We start from the raw sequence: 19,165 nt of genomic DNA on the forward strand, positions 1-19,165 counted from the left end.
TTGCGCAGAAGAAATTTTCAGTGAGCTTTAGTTAGCTCTGATACCATGTTGATTGTTGTAATCTACAGCAATCCAGAGAAAATAGGAGAGAAAACTTCAGGGAATTTTTATTATCTCTCTCTAAACTTTGTACAGAATTACAGAAGTGAAATTGGATGATTTGTAGTTTATATATACTACTTACAAAGGACTCATCAAGATGGTTATAACAACCATGTAACAAACTAACTAATTGTAACTAACTTAAATAGAAAAAGAGAAATAAATATAAACTGTTGCTGAGCTGGAGTTGAGCTACTGAGAGTTGAGAGCTGCTAAGCTGAAGTTGCTGAGCTGAGCTGGAGTATTCTCCAATAGAAGATGAGGAGAAAACCCTGAGTTATGGTGAAGTGAAATTGAAAATAATGACATCAGCTAAGACAAATTAGAATATCACCGGAAAGATAAATCAGAATCACATACTGCAATATGTTTAGGAAAATTACAAGTGTAGATTCTAAAAAAGCAATGAACATAAGCACTAAAAAATTAGATTATAGTACTATTCATATCACCTTAGATCATTTCTGGTCTAATTTCAATTCCTTCAACATAAAAACGACATTTAGTCACTCCAGCTTCCACCTCTAATATTGACATCTCCACATTTTCATCTTCTTTTGTAGTCTAATTTCGAAATTTTTGTATTTTCAATCTGGTATTATAAAAACAAATTTTCATAAAAAAAATCTGATTATTATAATTATATTTTATTTCAAAATTTTATATTTGTAAAATTTTATTATACAAAATAAACTTAATAAAATAATTATAAAAAATTGGGATATTGTACTTTTGGAGCTACTCGTGAAGGGACAACACTAGCTGGAGGTAATGATGGAGGATTTGTTTGTGGACTAGCACTTGAAAGAGGTAATTAATAGCATTCGAGGGCGGGACAAGGGATGGCGCAGGAGAGGGATTGCGTGATGTGGGTACTTGTGACATGGTGGTGGAGATCAAACTCGCGGGCATTACCAATACCACCACAAGGAGCAACGGCGCCTCTTTTCCGTAGCTCCACATTTCGATATTGGCTTTACGCTCTACCAAACATAGCCGTAATGTCATTGAAAACAAAAGGACATTGAATTATTCTCGACACGTTATATGTGATACAGTCGCTATACCTTAAATTTGTTGAAGAATATATAGCATATCCAAATTGCATTTGTTCGCCGTCAACTAATGATGAAAGGATCAATCACTTCCTTGATCTTTAGACCAAGACCAAGTTCAGGACTCCAAAGGTCAATGTATATTGATGCTTGTTGGGTAATTAGTGGAAGTAGTGCTTCAAAGTTGTTGTTTGACTTTGCTTTTATTTAGGATTCATAAGTTAGTGGGTATTTATTTGTTAATTCATTTTCTAAGTATTAGCAAATTAGCAGTATGTTTCGTGGGCCATGATCCCACTTTCTTTTCCTTTGTTTTAGCTTGAGTTAGTTTGTGTTACCTATATAAAGGTTTCCTTATTTTTCATTACTTTAATACAATCAAGTTATGATTCTTTCCTCTTTAAGCTTTTATCTTGGTATCAGAGCTTTTTTTAATCTTTGAGTGGGCTTGGTTAGTAAAGCACCGCAGCTTTACTCTACTTTCAAAGCATTAAAAATTTTCCAGGTTAAAAAGAGTAAAGTTAGAGTGAGAAACAAGTGGGCACCGCAGCCATTGTTTCATTGAGAGCTTGAGTGAAACCCAGTGAGGAATTTCACAAAATTGAGAGTATTCATGGCCACAAATGGGATTTCCGCCACTTCCCAGCCACTCATTCCTATTTTTGATGGGGATAAGTATGAGTTTTGGTCAATTAAGATGAAGACCCTCTTCAAATCTCAGGAATTATGGGAGTTTGTTGAAGATGGGTATGATGATAAAGACAAGGATGAACAAAAATTGAAGGAAAATAAAAAAAAAGATGCTAAAGCCTTATTTTTCCTTCAACAAGCTGTGAGTGATTCTCTCTTCTCACGAATTGCTTCTGCAACTTCATCTAAGGAAGCTTGGCAGACTTTAAAAACTGAATTTCAGGGCTCCGCGAAGGTGATCGAGGTAAAGCTTCAATCCCTTCATTCTGAATTTTCCAATTTGATGATGGAAAAGCAAGAATCTGTGCAAGATTATTTGTCTAAAGCAAGCTCAATTGTCAATAGAATGAGGTCTTATGGAGAGACCATCACTGATCAAACGGTTGTCAAAGAGATTTTGCGTACTCTAAATGATCGGTTTGATCTTATTGTTCCTGCAATTGAGGAATCCCATGACCTCTCCACTTATACTTTTGCTGAATTGATGAGCTCTTTGCAAAATCATGAAGAGAGATTGAATAGAAGGAAAGAAAGCACTGAAGAGAAGGCATTCAAAGTAAAAGGGGGAGCCTTTAAAGAGAAATCTGCTGATTTTTCTGGTGGACGAGGCTATGGCAGAGGTGGATACCGTGGTCGAGGCCGCGGTGGTCGCTCTACTGGTGGTAGAGGACGTGGTCGATCCTCGGAGCAACGCCACTTCACCCACAAGAGCTCCACTCAATGCCACTATTGCAAAAAATTTGGCCACAAAGAGATAGATTGTTGGTCAAAACAGAACACCGAGGAACCAAAGGCAAACTTGATCGAGCAAGCTGAAACGTCAAAGACGTTGTTTATGGCACACTTTTCTAGCAACACCGCTGATCAGGATGTCTGGTTCATTGACAGTGGGTGCTCCAACCACATGTCCAACTCTCGCTCGCTGTTTGAAACCTTGGATGTCTCCAAAAAATCCGAAGTTCGACTTGGTGATAACAAGAAAGTTCAGGTTGATGGGAAAGGTACAATTGCTATTTGTACTAGTAATGGTAAAAAGAAATTATTGCATGATGTTTTCTTTGTACCTAGTTTAGCTCACAATTTGCTGAGTGTGGGACAATTGATGAATGATGGGTTGGTTGTTGTGTTTGATAATGGTCAGTGTGCTATTAGAGATAAGAAGTCGGGTCATACTCTTGCTTGTGTTAGTATGACCAAAAACAGAATGTTCCCACTTGATGTGTCTCTTGTAGAAGACAAGGCTCTTCTTGTTAAAGGTTGTAGTAACTCTGACCTATGGCATTTGCGTTATGGCCACTTACATCTTAATGGGTTGAAATTATTGAGTCAAAAAGAGATGGTTTTAGGCCTACCACACATCAATAAACTTGAGTTCTGTGAAGGGTGTGTCTTAGGAAAACACAGTAAAAAGCCTTTTCCCGTTGGGAAGTCCCGAAGAGCCACTAAATGTCTTGAGTTAGTACATGCAGACTTGTGTGGGCCGATGAAAACGGAGTCATTGAATGGTAGTCGTTATTTTCTATTGTTCACTGATGATTATACAAGGATGAGTTGGGTTTACTTTTTGACACTCAAGTCTGAAGCACTTAATATGTTTAAAAAGTTCAAAGCATTTGTTGAGAAACAATCAGGCTATTCCATAAAGAAGTTACGCACAGACAATGGAGGTGAATTTTGCTCAAATGATTTTGATGCATTTTGTGAAAAGCTTGGAATCTACAAGCAACTTAAGGCACCCTATACCCTAGAACAAAATGGCATTGCTGAACGGAAGAACCGAACCATTGTAGAAATGGCCAGAAGCATGTTGAAGGCAAGAGGGCTTCCAAATCAGTTCTGGGCAGAATCAGTAGCTACGTCGGTGTATCTTCGCAACATCTCTCCCACAAAGGCAGTCATGAATCAGAATTCATATAAAGCATGGCATAATGTGAAGCCTCTGGTAAGCCACTTAAAAGTTTTTGGTTGTATAGCCTATGCTTTGGTAAAATCATCTCGTCATAAACTTGAAAATAAATCAGAAAAATGTGTTTTTCTTGGTTATAGTTTGAAATCCAAAGCTTATAGGTTGTATAATCCAATAAGTGGCAAGATCATTATAAGTCGAGATGTGTTATTTAATGTGTCTGCTAGTTGGTCCTGGAGTTCTGATAATGCAGGACAGATGGTTCCTTTTATTGATGATGGTGAATCCCCTACAAGTGTAGTACCTAATGCCACATATGAAGGCGACACCAACACTACGCCGCCAACAAGCCCTATTTCCCAACCTGACAGCAACACTACATCTTCACCAGAGAGTACACCAGAGTCTCAACGCAAGTTTCGTTCACTGAGAGAACTTTATGAGACAACAAATTTTGCTCTCTCCGTGTCGGATCCTATTTATTATGATGATGCTGCAAAAGAACAAGTATGGAAAGATGCAATGACAGAAGAAATGAGGTGCATAAGGAAGAACAACACATGGGAGCTAGTTAATCTCCCGCAAGGAAAGAATGCAATTGGGTTAAAGTGGGTGTTCCGAACCAAGTATCAAGCTGATGGAAGTGTGCAAAAGCATAAGGCTCGGTTGGTAGCAAAGGGCTATGCACAAGAGCAAGGTGTTGACTATGATGAAACGTTCTCTCCGGTGGCTCGATTTGAAACGGTACGAACCTTTCTTGCCTTAGCTGCTCAACTTGGTTGGCCGGTGTTTCAGGTTGATGTTAAATCAGCTTTCCTAAATGGAGAGTTGAAGGAGGAGGTATATGTTGCCCAACCCGAAGGCTTTGTTGTTCATGATGAAGAGAACAAAGTTTATAGGCTACGGAAGGCATTGTATGGCCTTAAACAAGCCCCGCGTGCATGGTATAACAAAATTGACTCTTATTTTTTGGAGAATGGTTTTCAAAGGAGTGACCATGAGCCTACCCTCTATTTGAAGAAGCAAGGTAATGTTGATTTTCTGGTGGTTTGTTTGTATGTAGATGATATGATCTACATGGGGTCTTGTGAATCTATTGTTGCTGATTTCAAGAGTAGCATGATGAAGAAGTTTGAAATGTCAGACATGGGGTTATTGCATTATTTTCTTGGATTAGAGGTGAAGCAACAAGCTGATGGTATTTTTCTCACCCAACGAAAATTTGCAGAAGATCTCCTAAAAAAATTTCAGTTGACAGGGTGCACTCCAGCATGTACACCTATGAATATTAATGAGAAATTATCTGCAAATGACGATACAGGTGCAGCAAATGCAAAGCTGTACAGAAGCATGGTAGGTGGTTTGAACTATCTATCTCACACAAGACCGGATATTGCATATTCAGTTGGTCTTGTTTCTCGTTTTATGCACAGTCCAACAAAGCATCATCTTGGAGCCGTGAAGAGGATATTGCATTATATAGCAAGTACCTCTGAGTATGGAATTTGGTATAAGAAGGTTGATAAAATGAAGTTGGTTGGCTATTGTGACAACGATTGGGCTGGTTCTATTGATGACAGAAAAAGCACATCCGGGTATGTATTTACTCTTGGGTCTGGAGTTATCTCTTGGCAATCAAAAAAACAAAGTATAGTGGCTTTATCCTCATCTGAAGCAGAGTATGCAGCCATAACTTCAGCAGCATGTCAAGCAATTTGGCTAAGGAGGTTGTTAGCAGACTTCCTTCAAGAGCAACAAGGTGCTACAGAGTTATACAGTGACAACATGTCAGCCATCCATTTAACCAAAAATGCTATTTTTCACAGTCGTACAAAGCACATTGACATACGCCACCACTTCATTCGCGACTTAGTAGCAAAGGGTGATATCGAAGTGAAATTATGTGCTACAAATCAACAAGTTGCAGATATACTTACTAAGTCACTTGCTTCCAAGAAACAAGAATACTTCAGATTGCACATGGGAGTATGCAACTTTGAATCAAGGGGTTATGTTGGATAATTAGTGGAAGTAGTGCTTCAAAGTTGTTGTTTGACTTTGCTTTTATTTAGGATTCATAAGTTAGTGGGTATTTATTTGTTAATTCATTTTCTAAGTATTAGCAAATTAGCAGTATGTTTCGTGGGCCATGATCCCACTTTCTTTTCCTTTGTTTTAGCTTGAGTTAGTTTGTGTTACCTATATAAAGGTTTCCTTATTTTTCATTACTTTAATACAATCAAGTTATGATTCTTTCCTCTTTAAGCTTTTATCTATGCTGACTCTATGTCTATTCTAAATATTGTTGGAGTTTATAAGAGGTTTTTATAAACTCAAAGTTTGCTTCAAAAGAATGTGAAGAATCTCTTGTCCCCCATTGAAAGAATATAAGGGAACTATAAAGGTTTATAACCATTACTACCCTTTGAGTTGTGTAGCAATGAGGCTTTTAGTGGGTATGTGGTGATTGGAGTCACCACACGCGCGCCGCCCGGACCGGGCCATGGGCCTTGGGCTTTGGGATTTGGGATTTGGGGAATAAACTTAACTTAACTAAATTTTTGGGTCATCATTATGACCGTTTTAATCCAGTATTATGTTACCGTTTTTCCCCTTAATCTCTCCCTTAATGTGACGGTTTCCTTAATTCTCTCCATAACTGCTGCCATGATTCTCCCCACTAAGTGACCATTTTTTTCCCCACATTTTCAACCACCTTCTTGTTTCATCTCTCTATAAATACTGGGGTAAATTATTTCATGGGGACAGAAAAAAAGAGAAAACACTTTCTTCTTCACTGCTTTCTTTCTCCTCAAATTTCGGGCAATATTCAAGAGCGTTCTCAATCTGTTTTTCATAACATGGAAACACAGAAACTGTGTATCCCTGGAGGTTGATTGCTACGAGTCCGTGTGTTGTTACGGGGTAAATTCAACTTTAGGGCAGTGATCTTTTCACGCCACGGTTATCAGATAAGTTAGATTTTATTGTTACTAGTTTTCATTCCTACATTCTAAAGATGAATTATTTTTTTCTTGGTAACTCAGTATTGTTTTTGTTTGTTGATCTTTCCTTAGATCTATAAGCGTCTTTAAATTATTGATTATATGAGTATTCGGATGTCTTCTTTGATTTATTCGGTATTGTAATTTTAGTGTTGATTATATGTGTTTGTGAATATGCTGTTGATTTGGGTGGATGAGAAATTATTTATTGGTTGCTCAGATCTTGTGCCGATTAATTTTCTGAATTGTGTTATAATCGGAAATTAATTTGTTGCTGTGCTGTGAATTTGAAGCGAACATAGTCAACTTCTTGGTGTAAAAAGGTTGCGGGTGAATACAAGCTCTGGCTGTTGTGTATTAGATCTGTTTGTTCCTCAATTTTATCGCTGAATCTTGTAAAAGGAAAGGATTCAAATTTCCTGGGTTGAAGGAAATAATGGGTCGCAATGGACCAATGAACAATCTTGTTCAATTCAGATATGTCAACTCATAGAGGTATTACCACATGATTTCTCTAAATCATGCAGTGAATTAATACTTTTTGTTTCATGGTTTTTTATTAGTATAATCATCTCCTCTGATGGGTTGTCACTCGGCATATTCATATATGATGGACTCTAACCATGTGAATTGTGAAGTGCTTAATTTAAATGTTGATTAATTCTTTAAATTAAGTAAAGCAATGGCTTTTGAAGCAAAGTCAACTCGCACTTCTAATTACGTGGAGTTGTCATGTATTAGTTTTGGTCCTACAGGAAGAAGTTCATGGAACTTGATATTCTAATATCTGTTTCTTTGTTCTTTTCTACAAATTATGGAGGCTACCACATTTATTAAAGTGGTTTTTTTTTTCCGGATTATCATATACTAACCCAAATTTAACAATATGTTCGTAAAATGAGTTCATGAATATTATATTGTTTTGTTCTTTGTTTGATAAGGGTCCCATTTATATGACGGTATAAATATCATATGTGGTGACTCAAGAGGATAAATAGCATCAATGTAGTTATTGCTGCGGAGCTATTGTAATCTCAAGAAAAGTGAACAGAAAGGTAAAGATTAAGAGGGAAGTGATTAAGCACATTTAAATTACCAAAGTGATTCCGATAACTTCAGGGAAGTTTCCTATCTACTTTTTATACTGTCAAACTCTAACTTTGCATAATATGTTATTATGTGCCCCACTATTTGTTCTTTTTTGAATAATTCATGTTATTGCTGTATTTGTGGTGCAATGTGGGGGTAAGTTACTGTTTGAGACTATCACGTAGTTAATTAGACTCACTTAGGTGAGCATAAGGAAGGAAACTTCTATGGGACTTTAATCGATTGAGAACATTCATTTGACTCTTGGGTTGAGAGTTGGTTTACTCTGCTTATTATATATATGTTGAATACTTTTGATTATTAGAGTTGCTTTGTAAAACTTTTGAGGAGTTTAAATTAGTCATATAGACTTTTGTATTGGTTGAGAGACCCTCTGGGTTTATTGGCTGCAACTCAAGTGTTAAGTCGTGTCTCAGAGTAACCCCATTGTTATATCTATTAGAATTATTGAATTATTTGAATTAATTCTTGAGGACTTAGCTTCTTCGGCAAACTTCGAGTAATAATTGGTGAATGCTTTCATGTTTCATGTGTTGATTGATTAGAAACTAGCATTCCTTGTGTCAAGGGTCTAGGTGAGACCATTTGCGGCTTCATATTTGAAAGCAGAAGTTTACTGTGTATGTGGTTTTGTGCCAAGAGAGTAAGATCATTCAAGGTTAAATTAACATGAGTGTTCCTTAAGATTCTTACTGATCATCTTTGGGTATCATCTCCTATGTGGGGGCCTGGGGGTGACTGTCATTTTCAGTAGTTAGAGTTTTGCGTTAGATAAGCTCGTGAGTAATTAATATGCTCCCGTGTTTGTCTAAGGAAGTTGTGATATAACTTGGATTGTTCGTTTAGGGGTTTTCTAACTATGGTTGTTGGATTCTTCCCTTCATGTGCACCATAGTTGGTGAGTAGATCAGCTAAGGAGTAACATAGATGGAGTCCTTAAACTAGATTTGTCCTACTGTTTCAGTGCAATCTTGGTTAGAAATGTACTAGTGTCTTGGTGAAATCATGGACATTATTAAGGAAGTGATGGATTAGTTTTCCAATTTGGTTAAGAGGTCATGAGTCTCTTTTGGTGCTAGTTAATGAAAAGAAGCCATATTAGTGCTCGATGAGTACTTTATAATTTATTATACTTAGGGATGTGTCATCCCTGCCTAATCTTAGTAGGGTCATAGGCAGTAAGGTTCACTTTTATAAGTGTGTTGAAAGGTGAAAGCCAAGTAGAGTGGCTAAGGGCAAGAGGGTTCACTATCATGTTGGTGTTGACCATTTATTTGTCTCTCTAGTAATTTGTATTATCTTCTAGTTGATTGCCTTTTATCCTTTGGTATTTGATAGTGGATTGGCATTCTGGTGTGGCAATTCAGTGTGAAAGTGAGAAGTAGATGAATTCTTTTGTGTGTGTCTCCATAAAGAACGCAAGATGAGTACATTTGAAAAGGTCTTATGGGTTCAGTTATAGAGACCTAAGTAATGGTTTGAGAAGTTTTATTGAACTATTCTTCTCTTTGGCTATGTAACCTCATGCATGTGTGTATTGTATGTGATCGACTTTGCTAGTGTTCATTTGCCTATGGTTAATACATTGTTGCTTAACAAATATTTAAATGCCTGAAAATTGGCAGGACAGGAAGCTGAGTGGATAAAGGGTTTGGTTGTTGATATTCCACTGTGGTGTAAGCCAGCTCTATCAGTTTCTATGGGTTGTGATTCATAAGCAACAATTAAGGTAGCGAATAATTAACCTATAATGAAAGAGAAGGCATTTTCGCTTAAGGAATGCTATTGTGAGAAATCTAATTAGAAAAATGTGACTCGAGTATATATAAAGTTGGAGAGGAATATTGTTGATCCTCTCACCAAAGGCCTTTGGAGAAAATTGGTGCTAGAGTTAGCACAAGGAATGGGTTTAAAGCCTAGTGTTGAGTGAATTGTGATGGATACCCTTCTTAGGAATTTCTAAGTTCAAAGGGTCAAACGAAATCACAAAACAACTCAAGTTATTGTGTACTACTACCATTCCTATTAATAAAAGTGATGTAGTATTTTGTTTTAATTTACTGTTATATGTGTAAGGTTGAGCATAAGCTCTTAATAAGTTCATAGCCTTATTTGAGGTGGTTTGTGACAGTACAAACTTGATGAACTTACCTATGTGAATGTGGGGGTTACGCCCAATCCCTATGAGAGTCCAAAGGCTTAGGCTCTCTAGAGCATTCACGAGAATCCAGGCTAATTGTGGGGCACCTGTATTATATTTGCGAGAACGTATCTTGATTTGAAAAAGGTTGAGTGCGCAACTATGTTTTGCGAATTCGTGAAAGGTTCAAAGAGAAATCTACCTCTTATGACAGTAAGACATATTTGTATGCACTGAGTGTCAATTCAAGTCCATAAGACATTGATACTTCAAAACTTAGTATCTATTACCTAGATCATCTGTTTTCAGCCCTATTTCTTTCTGTTTTCTTCTTTTGAATCATGTGGGGGATTGTTGGAGATTATAAGAGGTTTTTATAAACTCAAAGTTTGCTTCAAAAGAATGTGAAGAGTCTCTTGTCCCCCATTGAAAGAATATAAGGGAACTGTAAAGGTTTATAACCATTACTACCCTTTGAGTTTTGTAGCAATGAGGCTTTTAGTGGGTATGTGGTGATTGGAGTCACCACACGCGCGCCGCTCAGACCGGGCCATGGGCCTTGGGCTTTGGGATTTTGGATTTGGGGAATAAACTTAACTTAACTAAATTTTTGGGTCATCATTATGACCGTTTTAATCCAGTATTATGTTACCGTTTTTCCCCTTAATCTCTCCCTTAATGTGACGGTTTCCTTAATTCTCTCCATAACTGCTGCCATGATTCTCCCCACTAAGTGACCATTTTTTCCCCACATTTTCAACCACCTTCTTGTTTCATCTCTCTATAAATACTGGGGTAAATTATTTCATGGGGCAGAAAAAAAGGAAAACACTTTCTTCTTCACTGCTTTCTTTCTCCTCAAATTTCCTGGGCAATATTCAAGAGCGTTCTCAATCTGTTTTTCCATCAACACTGGAAACACAGAAACCGTGTATCCCTGGAGGTTGATTGCTACGATTCCGTATGTTGTTACGGGGCAAATTCAACTTTATGGCAGTGATCTTTTCACGCCACGGTTATCAGATAAGTTAGATTTTATTGTTACTAGTTTTCATTCCTACAAATATATCTAATCCACATTGATTTTTGCTAGTGATGGCCACTGGTGCACACTGGGCGGGTCGGATTGTGGGTCGTAGCGGGCTGGACTGAGATTTCACGATCCAAGATCAGACCGTCAAATTCATGGGTTGGACGGGCTAGTCTGCGGGCTAAAAAATCTTGGCCCACACCGGTATGTTACCGGTTTTTACGATTCGAAAAGCGGTTCTGGCGGTTCATGGGTCTAGTGGACTGGACCGGGCTGGCAGGTCGACACGAGAATTTTGTTTAAAAAAAATTATATAATCATTGAAATTATTCACTATTGTTACATAAAATCTTTAAAATGAATTAAAATATTACAATTATTAATATTAATGAATAATTTCATTATTGTAAAATTTAATTGAATTATAATATATGCAATTTGATTAAAATATATACAATTTGATTAAAATATACACAATTTGGTTCAATATTTACTTGGACTGGGCTGGTCCGGTTCATGGGTCGGGCTGGACCGTTTCATAGTCCGGGTTGGACGGTTTTAGTAGTGGGCTTTAGTTGGGTTGGGGTCAAGAAATTTGGCCCACGACTCACCCATCAATTTCACGGTTCGAGCTAAGCTGGACCAGGCTTTTTGTGGACCCAGCCCACGAGGTGGGTTGGGCTGGATTGGCCCGTACTATTGGCCATCTCTAATTTTTGCCTTATACACCTATTTTACTTCGACTACTTTTGAATGTCTATTCCGTTCAGTTTATATTTGCTTATTTTTTAAATAAAAAAAAGGTACGAAAAGTTTATAAAAGTTGGGAAAAAAATTAAAAGAAAAGTTGAGAAAGGTTGAGAAACAATACGAAAACTTAAGGAAAGTTAGTAGTTTAAAAACATCAAAGTATAGAAAACAAGACCTAAGAAAATTAACTATTAAAAGTATTAGTTTTGTTAGAGGTTCAAAATATGTAGTTTTTATAATTTTTATTATTAGATAATTAAATAATCCTTGAATTTCAAAATTATGTTTGGCAAAGCATAAAGTCAAAATGAAATAATTATATAAAACAAATAATTTCTTTTTACATTCATGCTTTTTTTAATCTGTCGAAGTTGCATGTTCTTACCATAGTGGTTTCTACTCACTGTCCATAGATACTAGTGACATCTAGGCTGTTTATGATCTTTGTAAAGGTGCAAACCTAAATGACTTATCTAACCCCGCTTGTTAATTAAGAAAAAAGTCTGGATTGCAAATCTATACTAATATATTTTCTAAGGGTGTTTTACTTCATGTAATCGCCATACAATAAAAAAATTAGAAATTACATAGTATAAGTTTAATCCCGCAACTTCAAGTTTTTATAACAGAGTCTTAACCATTAAATCAAGTGATATTTAATTTTTATAACATAGATTCTTTATGTGGCTCATAATGATGGACAGGCTACAGACATCAGCAAGGCTATGTAAATATGGCATTAGTGAAAGTGCTAACTGCCTCATATGTGATAGTGAAGAGGAGAGTCAAAATCATCTGATGACTCAATGCAAATACAGTAAGGAAATCTGGAAGTTGATCATGAAATGGCTGCAACTCAATAGTAATTACAATACTATTGATGGAATGATTAGACGGTTGCAAAGGTGTAGAGCCAGTAAGTTTAAAAAACAAGTGTATATAGCCACAGTGGCAGCAGGGGTTTATCATATATGGATAACTTGAAATGAAGTACTATGGGACAAAAAAGTTGTTTCAGTGGAAGTACTTGTTAATAGAATACAAAGAGTAGTAGTAGATAGAGTTTACAGTGTAATCCCTAAGAAGATAAACAGAAGTGATAGAGAATGGTTGAGAACAATAACTGTAACACCCCCAAATTTCTCTCTTTGGAAAACATATATTAATATAAAACTCCTTGAGAAACTTGAGAGTATTACCGCCACGTGATAACGTTAAAGGCTTTAATACTAACTACTAACTGAACTTTAAACTAATGCAGCGGAAATAACTTAAATAACTTCTCTTTATTAATATAAACTTTATTGTACAATAACTATATAACAATACAAATAAAATAAAATAACAACTCCTTGACTAATTATGATTCCTCACTAGCTCCCCCATATGAAGTATGCATCATATCAACCTGTAGATTCTGCTCACCAAAAGGGTCATCACAGGGACAAAGCCATAAAACAAAGCAAAACGCGTGTCAGTAAAAATACTGAGTACATGTATATGCGTAATATTAAACACTTTATTTAATTAAACTTTTGAAATATTTAATTTCAAAAAACCTTTCTTGGATACTTGATAATACTTATATATAATAAAAGTATATAACCTTTGATAAAAATCCTTTTTCCTTGCCTAGGTACCTTGCCTAAAGTGTGCACACCCCCAAGTTTAGTATTCCTTACTGAGTCTATTACGAGGGAACTACCTTGTCCACATGACTATACAAAAAGTACAGGTAAATAATATAATAGCTACCGTTTTGCTAATAAATAACAAGCCGTGGCCTCTTTATAAATTGTGATCATAAAAGATCATATAACTAATAAAAATCCTTCTGAAATAATCCTCCTTTAAAAAGAATAATAATTCTTATATAAGACTTTAGCCATATAAAGACTAAATAATTTGTTCGTAGAATAACTTTGAAAACTCTTAAAAATAATCATAAAACCATAATAGTTTTGGTCTTGCTAATCACATTGCTCTTCAGTATTCATGCTAGTGTATGATATGAAAACTTTAAACAATTTTCATACTAGTAGATGATATGGAATTTCAACCAAAGAATGTGATAATGATTGTTAAAATAATCCTGCGGCTACCTACGCCGACTTCAAACATATTATAAAACATAATATTCGACTAGTTCAACAAAAAAAAATCATGTTGTTCATATTAAACTCAAACAACATGCACTTCAATCTAATATATTTTTCCTAAAAACATGACACTACACTTGTAAAACAATTATTAAAAATCTACAAATACACGCACCTTGAATAATAATAACTACTAGGGAGAAGAGAAAAGGTAGGCTAAGAGGGAGAGAGAGTTTAAACTTGAGAAAAGAGATTTATTTCTCAAATTTGGTGTGAAAAATATGATGGGTGGAGACCCCTATTTATACTAGTTGGAAAAGTAGAATCGGAATAGGATTAGGAAACTAAAAGATAGATTTAGGGAAAAAGATAAACTAATCTCATAACTAATATTTACGCTTATCCAACTAAGATTAGGAAAAGATATAAATTATCCCATAATACATAGTTATAGAAGGTAAAATAACTAAAAGATAAGTTAAAAGAAAAAGTTACAAAAGTTTGTTAAAAAATACATTCCAACTCACTCGTGGCGTGAGTTGCCGCGGAATTTCTTTTTCTTTTTCTTTTCTTTTTTCTTTTTTTTTTAAATCCTTTTTCTTTAAATCTTTTTCTTTTTTTTTTTGCAAACCTTTTTGAAATGATTTATTTTGAACAAACTACTTGAATATAAAACTTAGGAAAGTTAGGCCCAAAATTCATTTGGGCCAAAATTCGTTTTAAATACCCAAAACCTTTCTTATAAAAGCCTTTCTAATAAATAATAAGCCTTTTTTAGTAAATAAAACCTTTTTCAAAAACTAAAACTTTTATAAAAATATAAATAATAACTTACTAAAAATACGGAGTATTACAAACTACCCCCCTTAAAAGAAGTTTCGTCCTCGAAACTTGAAGCAAGCAAGTAAGAAATAAAGCAAATAATTAACATAAATATCAAAAATTTTCTATTAAAGTAAGTTGGCTCACTTAATAACTCATAAAATAAGTCAAAATTGTGTCAAAAATAACATTTTAAGTTAAAAGCGCGAAACTCTATCGCATTCTACCTCCCTTAAAAAGGAGTTACGCCCCCGTAACTCGCTAAGGCTTAAAACTTTATTAAAATATTTACCAACTTTGTAATACAAAAATAATAAAGAATCGTTCTGGAAATGTAATAATAAAATCACTGAGAATAACACTTTCAAAAATAACTTTTAAACTTTAAAAAGAATAACCTCTATTTCAAGGTATTAAATAGAAAAATTGTTTTCAATAATAGATCAACATAATAAAGAAGGTATTTGAATAAGTACAAAAGGTACAGTTTGTGACAAACGAAAAATTTCTAAAACTTGAGTAGGAAAATTTTCCAAATTCTTGAAATAAAGAATTACATACTGATACTAAAGATAAGTTTTGTAGGAACACTATTTGAGAAAATACTAATATATTATCAAAATACTATAATATAGTGAGAACAAAAGAACTTTATAAAACTTTCGTAAGCTTTACTCGAAAATACAATATTCAAACAACTTTTTCTTTTGTTTGTAAAATACGTTTGCTTTCTCCTCAGCTTCACATAACTCATGAAGGTCTCACAATGAATATCATAAAAATATTACCCTTGATCCTACTTTATTAGAAATCAAATTCAAATCAATTCAGCATTATTCACAAGCAAAACTTGTTAGTATATATACTAACACAACATATAATTGAAGAAAAAAATAGCTTCCTTACTTAGGTCCTCAAAACTAAAACTCCTCAAAATTCTATCTTCAAATTTTCTTAAAGTACCATAATTAATATTTCTCCAAAATAGATAGTACTCAACTATAACTTGAGATAGTAAATAAGCAATCTTTTCCTGAAAATTCATACAATCTTCATTAACTCCTTCATATAATACAAACTCAATGCTTAAATCCATAATATAAAATACGACTATTCTTTCCAAAATCAATTACCTTATTGACTAATTTTCCCTTTTTCTCCTTTATAATCTCAGATTTTCCCAAATAATATATTAAGTGATATACCCAATCCCTATAATCACTCTATCTTTCATATTGCCAAAACAACAATTATACGCTATCGTTCAACAAAGTTTAAGACTACTCCCAAAATAATACTCCTCTTGACATCAATAATCTCCAAAATCAACTTAGAATACATTTGAGAATTCTAGTATATTTACTCACCTTTTAAAATAAAATGATTTGAAGGAACCTGCTAAAGTTCAAATATGGTGTTACTTCGTACTTTCTTTGCTTAACTATAACAATGGTAACTCCTTTTGAAACATTTGCAATTCAGCACAGGGAAATTAAAAACATTTCCTTAATTAAATCCAACTTCAAATATGGTACCTTGTATACCTGTAAGGTCCTCATAATATTCCTTATTTTGTCAGCTTTCAAAGGTTATCTCTATATCATTGCTAAGAGTGTTGATATATCCATAAACAAAATATATATAACTTATCTAAATCTTAATAATTCCTCCAAGCGGTATAAACCATTGACCTCCTACTTGTTTCCACAAATAGAAATTTTCCTTCCTTACTCATGTCATAAACATTAAAGATCATCCAACTACATAAAACTTCAAATGACTAATTTCACAATTCCTACCATAATATAATGTATTGCCTTCTTCACTCCTACTAAAAAAAAATAACTCTAAACTTCTTTCCTTCAAAGGAATAAACTAGAACAATCTTCACCTTTAATGGATCTCAAATAGTCAACTTGGCTTACTTTGAACTCATAGGTTCTCCTAACACTTATAAATCAACAAAATAAACATATTGATGCTTTACACAATGTATATAAATCACTTTGCATGAATTAGATCACATGCATACATGTCATATAAGACATTAAATAACCAAGTTCATCTCATAGAAAATATACATGCCAAAAAAAATATCGTAAGAGATAGTAATCTCACAACTTGCAAGTAGTTTTTCTTAATAACATGTCATGAAAGACAGAAAAATAACTCAATTCTTATAATAAACAATATAAACTCTTTCTTTTGCTTATGAAAAATACGAAGATTTTTCATATTAACTTGACAATAAGTCAAACTTCCTTAAATATATTCAAAATAATCATATCACCAATAGAACAATGAGCACTAAACAATTCTTAAAAAAAATCAGTACTTCATAAAAATTACAGCTTTATAATTCAAATAAATATATATAGATTTATAAGATAAATACGGATTGCATGTTGAAAAATTCAAAATAAAAATACATTTGAACTATAATTTGAAATGAATCAAAAAAATATTTAAATTCCTATATAAAAAATTGTTTGATATTCTTGAAAAATACATATATATGTATATGATCAAAAAGGTTGTTTATTTGAGTACTAGGCTTAGTGTATGAATAATTAGTCGAGTGAGTTCCCAGGAAAGAGAGGTGCGGCACAAACGGCCAACTTAAGTACCAAGTCTTTCCTTAGCCAGAACTTTCCTCAGAAAAATAAATCCACATACTTATTCCGTTCTTCAAAATATAAATCAGAAAATATTTATACTTGAAAATATAAGTATTTGCTTAAAAAGAAGAATATTTTTTTTTTCACATAATATAAAATGTAAAAAAAATGCAAATAGAATGCGAAACTCTAGCTTATATGCCCTTCCTAGATCTACCCATACTCTCATTGACTGCTTATTTTATTTTCAAAGAGAACCCGGAAAACATATATTAATATAAAACTCCTTGAGAAACTTGAGAGTATTACCGCCACGTGATAACGTTAAAGGCTTTAATACTAACTACTAACTGAACTTAAACTAATGCAGCGGAAATAACTTAAATAACTTCTCTTTATTAATATAAACTTTATTGTACAATACTAATAACAATAAAATAAATAAAATAAAACAACTCCTTGACTAATTATGATTCCTCACTAGCTCCCCCATATGAAGTATGCATCATATCAACCTGTAATTCTGCTCACCAAAAGGGTCATCACAGGGACAAAGCCATAAAACAAAACAAAACGCGTGTCAGTAAAAATACTGAGTACATGTATATGCGGAATATTAAACACTTTATTTAATTAAACTTTTGAAATATTTAATTTCAAAAAACCTTTCTTGGATACTTGATAATACTTATATAATATAAAGTATATAACCTTTGATAAAAATCCTTTTTCCTTGCCTAAAGTGTGCACACCTCCCAAGTTTAGTATTCCTTACTGAGTCTATTACGAGGGGAACTACTTTGTCCACATGACTTATACAAAAAGTACATGGGTAAATAATATAATAGCTACCGTTCTTGCTAATAAATAACAAGCCGTGGCCTCTTTATAAATTGTGATCATAAAAGATCATATAACTAATAAAAATCCTTCTGAAATAATCCTCCTTTAAAAAGAATAATAATTCTTATATAAGACTTTAGCCATATAAAGACATAAATAATTTGTTCGTAGAATAACTTTGAAAACTCTTAAAAATAATCATAAAACCATAATAGTTTTGGTCTTGCTAATCACGTTGCTCTTCAGTATTCATGCTAGTGTATGATATGAAAACTTTAAACAATTTTCATACTAGTAGATGATATGGAATTTCAACCAAAGAATGTGATAATGATTGTTAAAATAATCCTGCGGCTACCTACGCCGACTTCAAACATATTATAAAACATAATATTCGACTAGTTCAACTAAAAAAAAAAAATCATGTTGTTCATATTAAACTCAAACAACATGCACATCAATCTAATATATATTTCCTAAAAACATGATACTACACTTGTAAAACAATTATTAAAAATCTACAAATACACGCACCTTGAATAATAATAACTACTAGGGAGAAGAGAAAAGGTAGGCTAAGAGGGAGAGAGAGTTTAAACTTGAGAAAAGAGATTTTATTTCTAAATTTGGTGTGAAAAATATGATGGGTGGAGACCCCTATTTATACTAGTTGGAAAAGTAGAATCGGAATAGGATTAGGAAACTAAAAGATAGATTTAGGGAAAAAGATAAACTAATCTAGTTAGGATATAACTAATATCTATGCTTATCCAACTAAGATTAGGAAAAGATATAAATTATCCCATATTACATAGTTATAGAAGGTAAAATAACTAAAAGATAAGTTAAAAGAAAAAGTTACAAAAGTTTGTTAAAAAACTACATTCCAACTCACTCGTGGCGTGAGTTGCCGCGGAATTTCTTTTTCTTTTTCTTTTTCTTTCTTTTTCTTTTTTTTTTTTTTTAAATCCTTTTTCTTTAAATCTTTTTCTTTT

The sequence above is a fragment of the Beta vulgaris genome, chromosome 9 (genome assembly GCF_026745355.1).
Source record: "Beta vulgaris subsp. vulgaris cultivar EL10 chromosome 9, EL10.2, whole genome shotgun sequence".
Classification (NCBI taxonomy): domain Eukaryota; kingdom Viridiplantae; phylum Streptophyta; class Magnoliopsida; order Caryophyllales; family Amaranthaceae; genus Beta; species Beta vulgaris.